The sequence below is a fragment of the Corvus kubaryi genome, unplaced genomic scaffold (assembly GCF_017639235.1).
Source record: "Corvus kubaryi isolate FWS band 111438036 unplaced genomic scaffold, C.kubaryi_AGA036_p1.0 split3-73, whole genome shotgun sequence".
NCBI lineage: Eukaryota > Metazoa > Chordata > Aves > Passeriformes > Corvidae > Corvus > Corvus kubaryi.
The window spans coordinates 29,332,321-29,343,710 of NW_024582091.1; the positions used below are offsets into that span (position 1 = coordinate 29,332,321).

Sequence of the window (11,390 nt, forward strand, 5' to 3'; positions counted from 1 at the left end):
GATGCTGGCATTCAGAGGTGATGTTAACTAAGCACAGCATGGATGGACAGGGTGCCGTAGCTGAGGGCAGAGCAAGGCTGCTCAGCCTCAGCACACTCATCAGCCCCCTGCCTTCTCCAGCCCTTTTCACAGCACAGACCCCGCAGGAGACATGGGAGCACCCAGCCCTGTAGCTGCAACCTCTCCTCTAACTCCTTGCTGGGCTCATCTGCTGGATCACCAGAGCACAGCCCTGGAACTGTGCTCTCCGCCTGCCCGCTGGCAGTGTGTGGCAGAGAGGGATTTGGCTCCTCAGCTGCAAAAGCCAAGCCTTTGCTAATAGAGGGCATGAAACAGGCTCAGCACAGATCCTCCCCAAGTGTGTGAGGCACATAGCCACATGTGAGGATGTGCCATGTTTCAAAATGTGCAGAGCTCCCAGACAGGCTCTTTTAAGGTATTGATTTATCACAGGCCTTTCTTTACGTGATATGAGTGGATTTTGTTATAGCATCTTATAAAGCCCTGGAAATGGATTTATGTTTTGGAGATTTCAGGAGATCTTTTTCTTCCCCCTGCAGTATGCAGCTAAAACAGTTTTTGGGAAGGTGTAAATGCTCTTTAGGCAAAACTCTCCAACTTCAAACACTGCCAAAATCTGTCAGAGCCATCACAACCGTTATGGCTCACTGTTGTATTGTTTCTGGTGTGTGGGGCAGGTTTATCCACCTTTTTCAGTTTTTAAGGAGTTTACCAGTATAGCTGTGGCCATTCTAATCACAACTCCAAATCACCTTGTTGTTGGTTCCTATTGCTTTCAATAACAGCCTCCTGCATCTTCAGGCACTTAAAGTTGTTGCACATCTGATCCCAAACCTTGGTACAATGAATAGGAATGGATCTGCTTGTAGCAGAACTTGATAGCTGTTTGCATTTTTCACCACCTGAAGAATTGGTATTAGTGCTTGTAAGGGTACTATATATATCTTTATTGGAGAAACATGAACAAGAGTTGTCATGTTTTTGAGCTGGAATCCCATTTCCTCACACTACACCCGACACCCACAGTACTACCAGGGCAGCATAAACTGCTTGATGGCCTCTGGCTGCCACCCTTCTCCCTGGCCTATCTCAAAGCACACTGTGCCTGGGGCAGTAACCAGCCCTGTATTCCCAGGAAATATCACTGCTGTCACCTGTCACTTTGTGTCCATGGTTTCTGCATGGACCAGAAGTGCAACCTTGGCTGTCAGCCCAAGGCTTAATGCAGCTTGCTGACACAGGAACAGCAAACCTTTGTGATTGCATGTTTCATGGAAGCATCATACCTGTTCCTATCACCTAGGGACAGCACCTGGTTTGAATTACTATGCAGTAGCTCTAGGGTGAAGGTCACTGGTCCAGAAAGACGAGATGGATGGTAGATATGCCCGAATTCTGCTTGGACAAAGTATCCAGAAGAAAAAAAGGGAGCATATTTGGGAAACCTGCATGGGTAGCCCCAGCCTTACTGTATCCCAAAGGATCAGCTCTTGCTTTGACCCCTTTGACCCAAAGAGAACATCTCCTCTACAAGTCGTCAGCATTCTGCTATCCAATGTGGAAGAATCAATTCTACCTTCAATTACTGTTTTGTAAGCAACTAACAACTAGAAAATATAGGTCACCAGGACTTTTACAGTAAGACATCCACCACCAGATAGCATCAGCTTTGACATTAAATCACTGAATGGGAGACATAACCTACTCTTATTCATTTTTATTATGGTTGTAAAAGAGATGGCTCAGGTAACTCAAATCTCCACGGCCAGAGCATATTATCTGACAACAGGCACACAAGCGACTGATCATAACATTATTCTGACCTTAAATTGTTCAGAGTCTTATTCTTCAGGGCATTGTGTCAGCTTATCTTGATCATTACACCTCTTGAATTGGGATCAATTAAATGTCATCTGATCTCTCTGATCTGTAGTGCACAGTTTATTTTTATGCAGGAAATGAATACTGGAGCATGATCATCCTGCACCTTCAATTTTCACTGCATACAAATACTGAATAAATACCGCTGCTTTGACATGTTTAGAACAATACTTCCCAAAAATATATGTTTATTTTCGGTGTAGTTCTCCAGGTGAAAAAAAGGTTGTACTTCTATTGATGCAGAACCACAATATTCCTAAATAGATTATCAACTCTATTAATAAGAATATATTATCACACCATCTAAGAAGATTATGTCTGAAGGGTCAAAGAGTAAATTGTTGTGCAATTGGGTTTTTTAGAGTGTATCGTATCTTAAGCAAAACTCCAGCTTTCTAAGAGAAGACATTTGTGTAGAAAGAAGTGCTAATGTTAAGTGCTAAGGAGTTAATGTGAACATAGAGGGCACCAGCACTGCTCTAAAAAGAGGAAGTTCTAGGAAGAATTGTTGAAAACAATTGAGCCTTAATATGCTGAGAAAATTAAATTCTTTGATTTAAATCTGTACTATTTTTAAGGCACAAAATTCTGTGGATTTCAGAAATAAAAGCATAAACCAGCCAGAAAAAGCATAAACCAGAAGGTACAAATGTTCTGATGTGAAACTTTTGTTATTTGACTTTAGCGAAGAAGCAAATGACTGCAGAGCATCCACTGCTGCTCCAGAGGGAGCAGGATTTCTGCAGAGGTGACTGTGAAGGTTATGGTATTGTCAGACTGAAAGCAGCAAAGTGGAAATCAGGAAAAGGAAAGAATATCATGTTGATTCCAGATCATGTTTGGGGATTTTTTTTTATATATCTTTTTAGCAAAAGACCCGTGATGAAAGTTCACCTGGGGCTGTCCTGTGGGAACATAACATTACATGTGTGACCTTAATTCCATCATCTCTGGGCTTTTGCAGTCAAGCTCCACCGTTCCAGGGTATAGTGTCCAGTCCCCAGACTATTAAAAAGTGAATCTGGCTTCCTCTTCCTTTTATCCTTAAAGCCTCTTTTGTTGTTTGCAGGCTGATAGAAGAAAGTCACTTGCAAAGGGATGGAGCAAATTTCTTAATATCAGAAAGAAGGGCAACAGGAGGGCATCCTATACTGCAGAATTTGCAAACATGCAAAAAATGAAAGTTAGTGATATTTAAAGGGAAAAAATGAGCAGGTTCAAAACAAATTGCTCAGTAGCACATTTTTTTTTTTTATCAACAAACAACTGTGAGTGGGGATGGGTATAGCAAGGTGTTAAGTTTAGAGATAAGACAGAAATTTAAATTACTAAAGAATAAAAATTTTCTGGCTGAGAGAAGCTGCAGGTCTAATACATCCCATCCCCATCCCCATAAATAAATAAAATGGAAAAAAAAAACCCTAAAAGGCAAGGTTTTTTTCCATAACTAGAGCATAATACTATTTTTTATGTTTTGCACAATGCTGAGTTGGCATCCAAAAAACACTTGCTTGCAAAAAATGAACTTCCAAGACCCATTCATGCTCTCAGGGACCCAGCCTGAAATAAATATGAGTTTTTAAGAAGCACTGAGAATCTTCTTCCAGAAACTCAGGTCTCTTGGGACAGTCAACATTACTGACCATTTTTGAAAAATTTGTGTGGAGCCTTGGCTGTCCTTAACAGAGTACCTTGCTTTACACTGCCCAGAGCAACAGCAAACCTGAAACCACAAGCATCAGAGTGCTTTGGGCAACTTTCCTTCTCCAAGGAGCTCCCAGCTTTGGATCCTGCTGCTACAGGTCCTGTGGTCTAGTACTCAGCCAAGACCACCTATTACGCAGTTGTGGTCAATGGAGTGCTGCAATAGTTAAATATAGGGGAAAAATAAAAGATTGCCCAAGTGTAGCAGATTTCAAAGCTATGGAGAATGTGCTGGGTCTGTAAGGAGTCTTGGGAAATGTCTGACATTCCTGGGTTTAGCACTAGAATTTCTAACATTATAAATCAACACTGATAAAATCAAAGGGCTGCTGTGGGTACAAAGGAAAATGGAGACTGTTGTTCCCTGTATCCCTACTGTAAACAGGGTTAGAAATTCGCAGCTACTTTTCCTACAAAAAAAAGGAAGCTGTGAAAACTGGCCATGTGCTCCCACTTCATACTGGAAAAACCCCTAGTCCAAAGTAGCCTTCAGCTTTCGAAAACATGCTTTTGGAAAATAACCCTACTGGCACTCAGATGCCAACAGAAGATGCCCTTTTTTATTTTTTTTGAAGTCATGTCTTGTCCTCTAGCTGGGCATGCATACTGTGGTCAGAGTACACCAGTTCCCCAGTCCAATTTTGCCTCTGAGTCCCACTGAGTTTTGAGAGAGGCAATTCTGTTGACCATGCCGTGCCTCAGCTTGGCCATTCAGGGACTTGGTCTTCCTTACTTGACTTAAGGTCATTGTGAAATTTAAAACCTGCCTTCAACTTCTGAACAAAGATTAAAAGAAATGCAAAGAAAACACCTCCAATTCAGGTGCTGAATACAAGTAGGGGCTGGAAGGGTACCATATACTGTCACATAGGTCTCCCCTAATCACCTGCTGCAGGCCATTGCCAGTCAACATATTGAGTGACTTTGACCCAGCAGGGCCATTCTTAGGTTCTTAGTGCAGCAAACCTAGAAATCTCCTTAAGCATGTTAAACATTTGTCTTGAAAGTAGTGCTGACATGCTCTGCACCTCAAGGGTCAAAAAATCATCTCAAGTCGTAGCTTGAAGAATTGGTAACATCCTGAAGGCCTTTTGAGTATTTTATTCAATTAGGACAATCCTATTCTCAGTGACTGAACATTCAGGCAATGCCTTCTTTTCAAAATGTTTGTTGAGAGCACACTGCATTTACAACATGAGCTGAAAGCTCTTCACTCATTTGGTATTCTGGCCATAGAAACTGAAGTTAAAGTTTGCACCTCAAGAGAAGGCTGTCAGCTGGATAACAGCTGGATCATTTGGGATGAGCCAATACAGATTGGGATTCCCAGGTGTGCACACATGTTCTTGAATTGTTGTGGAATTTTCCATATAAAAAGTAATATTGAGTTTGCCTGGTATCTGGGCTCCCCTGTAAAAAAAAATATCCATTTTATCTCTATTTGAAATTATGTTCAGAAATTTACCAGCATCTCTTTTTTCTTGAACCTCTTGAACTGAGGCAACAGAGGAAGGAAACTTAAAAAAACCCAAATGAATTACAGAGGAAACCTTGAACATTATTTATGAAAGAGCAGGAGATTAATATCCATGTACGTTAGACACTCTATTAGATTGTGTTTCTTATGCTGTGTAATTTTGCCTCTAAGCTCCATCTCTCTCTTTTCCTTCCATCTGCATTAGGATAAAACTCAGTATAAATGTTTCTAGGACATACAGCTCTGACAGATGTTCAAGTGGTAAATATTTGCAGCCAGGGTAATTTTCAAAACCAGTGTCATTTTGTTGATTTAGGATTTTTCTGTACTTTGTATTTTTGTGCAAACACGTAACTCTGGGAAATAAATTTGTCTTAATCGAAGAAAAAGTAATTAAATGGATTGTAGCTGAAACTGCTGATGTTGCTTCTGAATGTCACAAAAAATGGGATTTCAAGTGTGGCATGATGCTTCTCAAGTAGATTTAGGATATACAAAATGAATTGAAAATTTCTGTGTTTGAAATGATATATGTAATGGAAAGCATGCACACTAATTTACTGCAAAAACCAGCAAAGAAGAAAGGAGAAAAATATAGGTAAAGCAAACAAAGATAGTAATTGAAAGAGATGATTAGGCAAAAGAGAAAGTGCCTTTGGGGAACAGAGCTCTGAAGTCAGGAAGACAACTTGTACATAGCTGAAAGAAACATGTGTTAGGGGACAGCATCACCACTGCAGTGCACTTCCCAGGGCACTTCCAGGCCAGCAAGCCACAAACAATGCAAAAAAGGAGTTTTCTTTTACACTGCAGTTTTTTCACTTTTTTTCTTAAAATTATTTTCCAAAAAAAAAAAAAAAAAAAAAAAAAAAAAAGTGGGGAGAAGGAGCAATATATATTTGTGGTCTGTCTAGATGTTTTATTTTTATTGTTCCTGACCCTTCAGACTTCTGACCCAGGTTTAAGCAGGAATGTTTACACCAGCTAAGATCTGGGTGAAGAAATTTTACCTAAGCCACTGGCTGAAATTCCATGTGGACTTTATTCATCACTGATGGAGAGTATTTCTGTGCACTAGAAATGAAAAGGCAAGGAGCCTTCATTTCCAACTTTTCAGGTTTTAAAAACCTGTCTTCCTTTGGATATATTGGCTTCCGGAAAAGCAAACACTGGTAGATTCATGCTGTGGGGAAAAGAAAATGTGTTTTTCACCTTTTCCTTGCCAAAGTGCTTGAGTTTAGAAGTGATCAAGGCCACACAGGTAGAAAACCTCTGCATTCACAAGGGAAGCAATCCTGCCTCTGCTGTGGGAAAGTAATGGAAATGAATTAAAACCACCTCAAAGGGCTAGAAAAATCTATATTCCTGGCTGCTTTACTGCAGCAAACAGCACATTTCCTGCCTGACCCATCTGAAATGCTGTGTGAAGTGTGGTGAGGAGGGAAGCCTTGGACAGGGATGCCTGGACCCTCAGCAGGCACCACTTTTTAAAAGAAGAGAGGAAACTGTGGTGGGAAGGATAATGCCAGCAGCACTCTCGGCTGCGGCTTTCATCTTGTTTTCTTTGCAGGGAGAGAGGGCAGGGCCTGAGCTACTTTGTAGACTGTGGATGGCACGGGAAAGACAACACAGAGGGGTTAAAGTTCCTCTGGTTTCCATTATGGGAACCCAGAGTTCTGTAGGAGAGGAAGTTCCTTGGAGGAGCAAGTCCTCCCCAGGCTGCCCTCCACCTGAGACCATCCCACTACCTGTGGGGAATGTGGGAGCCATGATTCCCTCAGGACAGGCCACAGAAGACAATCTCCCTCTTCCCAAGTTTCCAGCCCCTGGCCCCACTGCTTCTGCAGGTCTGTCTTCTACTGGGGCCATCCCACCTCACCCCAAGGCCACAATGCTTTTCTTCCTCTCCCTTTCACCCTCCACTGGCTGCCCTTCCCAGCTCTACTTCCAGACACTTCTAATCAGTTAGCATTCCCTGAGCTCTTGAGAAACATCGTGCCTTTTAGAAGGAAAAAGAAAACTTCTATTTTATTTGGGACACTGCTATTATTTTACTAAAGGAGTCTAATCATAAAATCACAGAATGGTTTGGGTTGGAAGGGAATTTTAAAGGTCATCCAAGTCCAAACCCCCTGTGGTGGCAGAGACACCTCCAACTAGACCAGGTTGCTCAAAGCCTTATCCTTGAACATTTCTGGGGAGGGAGTATCCACAACTTCTCTGGACAACCTGTTCCAATGCCTCACCATCTTCACATTTCTTCCTAATATCTAATCTAAACCTACCCTCTTTCAGTTTAAAGCCATTGCCTCTTGTCCTATCATTACCTGCTCTTGTATAAAGTCCCTCTCCAGCTCTCTTGTAGCCCCTTTAGGTACTGGAAGGCGCTCTAAGGTCTGCCCAGAGCCTTCTCTTCTCCAGGCTGAACAATCCCAGCTCTCCCAGTCTGTCTTCATAGAAGAGGTGTTGCATGGCCCTCCTCAGGTAATCAATCTTTCTGTGTAGGTGCACATAGGGTAGGTAGATGACTGCACCCTCTGCTGGGTACTTTACAGAGAGGGGAAGAGTGCTCTCATCTCTTCCTTCAACCAACATTTTGTCCGGGACTTCACTTATCTGATTGTCCTGAGGGTGCTGGGGATATAAGAACATTTTGTTAATAACATTTCTGGTATGGTTGTGCTCACAGGCCATACCACATGCCAGGGCTGCACACGTACACTTAGCCAACACTAAGAGCCCCAAAGACAAGACTGAATGAAGCAGGACATGAGACCCCTTGTTCTAGCATCTCTAGAAAGGTTACCTTTCTCCTCCAGCACTGACCCACATTCCCCTGCCCAGGTGCTTGCAGCTTGTCCTGTGGGAAGGGAAGCCTTAGAGGAAAGCCTTGGGGGACCAAGAATAATTTGTGCAGATGTTGATCATCTTAAGTGCTCCTAATTTGGGAGAATGTTGCCAAAAATTGGGAGGAAGGAAAATTCACTCCTTGCATTTTGTTGATTGAAAAGAGAAAATGTGTTTTTCATCTCAGTTCTCAGACAAATTTGATTTCCCCTTTCTTGTAAGGGCTTAGAACTTTCAATAATTTCATGTCAGTAATGTCAAAGTGTAACAGTATTTGTAAAGACCCACGTTCTTTTTCTCTTTTCCTTCCCTTCTTTGAGAGGAAAATTTTGTGGTATTTGCAATGCAGAGATTATTTGTCAGAAAGGGTTAATTCTTTTGCAGGCATCCAGCACTTGTTCAGTACAGGATTTTTGTATCCATGCAGTCAATGAACTCTTCGCAAAAGCCTACCTTCATTTTAGCCTTCAGACATAACTCCAGGTATTTCTCTTCTATTTCTGCCATAAGACAACTTGATCACACTAAATCAGAATAATGCACACAATATAAATAGAGTGGGCACCTATTCAAAGTTAAATGTGTGATAACCAGGGGCCCAGTGGCACCCTGATTTCTCCTGGAAGTCATGTGTGTTCATGAAGAGTTCAAGTCATGGCAATAAAAGAGGATTTTCTAGTATCAGATCAAGTGTCAGCACTCTGTATCAGAAGAGCTTTAGTTCCCCCAGGTTGGTGATTGGTATTATTACATAATATTGTAATGGTGGTGTTGAGAGTAAAAATTACTGAATTATTCTGAGGGTGATGATAAGCTTAAATGTTATTGCTGTTGACATTCAGGCAGTAAAAGCGCTGCTTCTTTCTGTTTCGGTTCCTTTTTTTTCCCAGAATTAGATGAAGGGAACAAAACATTTGAAGATGACTCTGCAGCTGTTACTCAGCTACTGTGACTTCTCCACTGCTCTCCTCTGCATGAAGAACGCTTTCTGAAACTAAGTTACAAATTAGCAGTGGGCCAGAGGAAATACAGATAGACAGACACGTACCATGATAGGACCAGAGATAACAGTCACAAGATGCAGCAAGGGACTTTCCATCCACGTATGGGGGAAATGGGAAAACAGAAGTCTCAATGAGGGGGTCACATGCTGGAAACAGGGCCCAGGCAGGGTGCAGCCTCTGCAACCCTGAAGATTTGCCACACTTCACTAAACAATGTCCCGGACAACCTTCGGATCCCTATGTAACTTTGAAGCTGACTCTGGTTTGAATAGCAGATTGGATTACATGGCATCCACAGTAATCTAAATTTTTCTTGGATTCAGTGGAATTTTGGATACATACTTCTTTTAAAGGCATTAAGTTTCCTTCCTGATCCCACCCATCTCCTGTGAAAGTCAAGTGTTTAAAATTAAAATTTGCCCTTTCCTAAACAGCCTTAATTTAGGGACCTAACCTCTCTCTACCTACAGATGCCCATATTATGTCCAGCTTTCATCCTGTTCTTCTGGGCAATAACCATCTCTTTTTGATGTGCCTTTCTTAAGTTTTGGTGCCTCTGGGCGCTATAGCAATGATAGTGCATTTCTCCAGGCATGCCCCAAGGGAGGACTGAGTTTATTGCTGAAGAGCACGAGAAGTTTTCACCAAATCTCCTGGTTTTTCTCACTCCCCTCAGACCCTGTGCTCCTTGCACTACTGCAACTGTGTTCCCATGCAATACTACAGCTGTGGCCCTGTGGAGTGCACAGGGGGCAAAGGATCCCCAGACACCCAGTGCCATGCAGCAAAAATGCTCAAATGCCAGAGGATCCCTGGGTGCCGACCCTGTACCTCAGCATGTGCTGGCCCTCATGTGCATGAGGAGGACAGTCCTGCTTCAACATCCCTCTCTGGGACAGAATCAGCAAAAACAATTTTAACAACCAGCTGGCACCAGAGCACACTCAGGATTCCCTGGAGACCACCTTCCCCCTGCTTCCCTCTGGCTCAGGGTTGATGGTGCAGTGGTCCCTGAGGGAGCACGCTGTGGCAAAGCTTGTGCCAGCATTTCAGCCTGGACTGCTCATCTGTGCAGTGTTTCAGGGCAGGGTTGGAGGGAGGCTGCATTCACTCTGGTCTAGGAGGAATGGTCCAGAAAAAACAAAGGGGAATTCTTACAATTGATCATGTGGCTTTGAAATCAGCACAAAAAGTCGGGTTGCTGAGTAAGGGAGATCAAGGTAAGAGCATCATGTGAAGTGTTGATTCAGCCTCTCCTGTAACAAAGAGAAACAGCCTGTCAGTGCCAGCCAGGAATGCTTAAATCACCTGTACCTCAGTGAAGCCAAAACGTGGAAAGCATCCAACAGGCTGAAAAACACCATTAAAGATGTTTATGTATGCTCACATTTGGCTTGAGTAAACATGTTAATGCCCATGTTCAAACTGAGAGTAATGTGTGTGCGAGGCCAATTCCACCCAGCCATGACACAATTGTTAATTGACACAGTAATGACGCAATATCAAAATAATCACAAAAGCTTGTAGCCCAAGAGATCTGTTGGGTGGTACCTACCTTGGAACTGTCCCTGTATTTTCCAAATGTCTTGCAAAAGCTTTGGTTCCCCTTCCAGAACGCGGGAAAAGGAGGTGCAAGGGGGATGTTCGCCTTGGGTGGCAGCCTGGGCACATCTGCCCTGCAGTGCTCTGCTGGCCACTGCCCCAAACCCGCCCAGCTTTCACGGGAACCAGCTCGGAAAAACAAGCTTGTCCCACATTTTCCAGAAGATGGAGCTCAAGAGTCTCCCATGTGAAATAGTAAAAGGTTGTCTGTGTCTGGGGAATATGGGAAGATAAACATTGCTCCTGGGGAGCTACCTGAATAATTATTTTGCAGCAAAAGGCTTAAAATACCTTCTTGTGAGCAAAGGAAGTATGCTCCCTTACCCTGCTCCCCAAAAGTGTGTCTAGAAATGATACAGAAAGTGAATTTTAGTCTTCGGTAAAAGATAAATGAAGAAGTATAGTTTATTTGTGAGAGAAACAGAGTAAGGTGGAAACCAAGAACATACCAACTGCTAAAGTAGGAACTATACATTTTCTGAAGTATTTTTGTGCCCTACACCACCACCTCCCACAACCTTTATTAATATTCTTACTGGTCAGGAACTGCATTCCCTGGGAAAAACAAAAGAAAACAAGGAGGAGATTCTTATTTTCTTGCGACTGAGCCCACCACTAAAAGGCAATTTCCAGAATGACTGAAAACATTTTCCAGTTGCTGCAAGAGGAATGACAGACAAGGCAGATTGAAACACCTCTTCAGGAGAGAACCATGCACGTACAAGAGGTCAGCAGGAATCTGCAGAGATTAACAACTAAAACCATCTGCACTCTGGAAAAAATCAAACCCATACCATATAGTGTGTGGGAAATCCATGCAATAACACCAAAATCCCTGGGGGTCCTATTAGTCA

General features: G+C 42.7%; 1 long non-coding RNA gene across 1 annotated transcript; it reads right to left on the reverse strand.

The window, feature by feature from the left end:
- Positions 1–5,192: 5,192 nt before the first annotated feature.
- LOC121659199 lies at positions 5,193–11,165 on the reverse strand. Its single transcript, XR_006014204.1, has 2 exons — positions 10,490–11,165; positions 5,193–10,190 (listed from the first exon to the last, which is right to left on the reverse strand). It is a non-coding gene; the product is annotated as an uncharacterized LOC121659199 (long non-coding RNA).
- Positions 11,166–11,390: the final 225 nt, after the last annotated feature.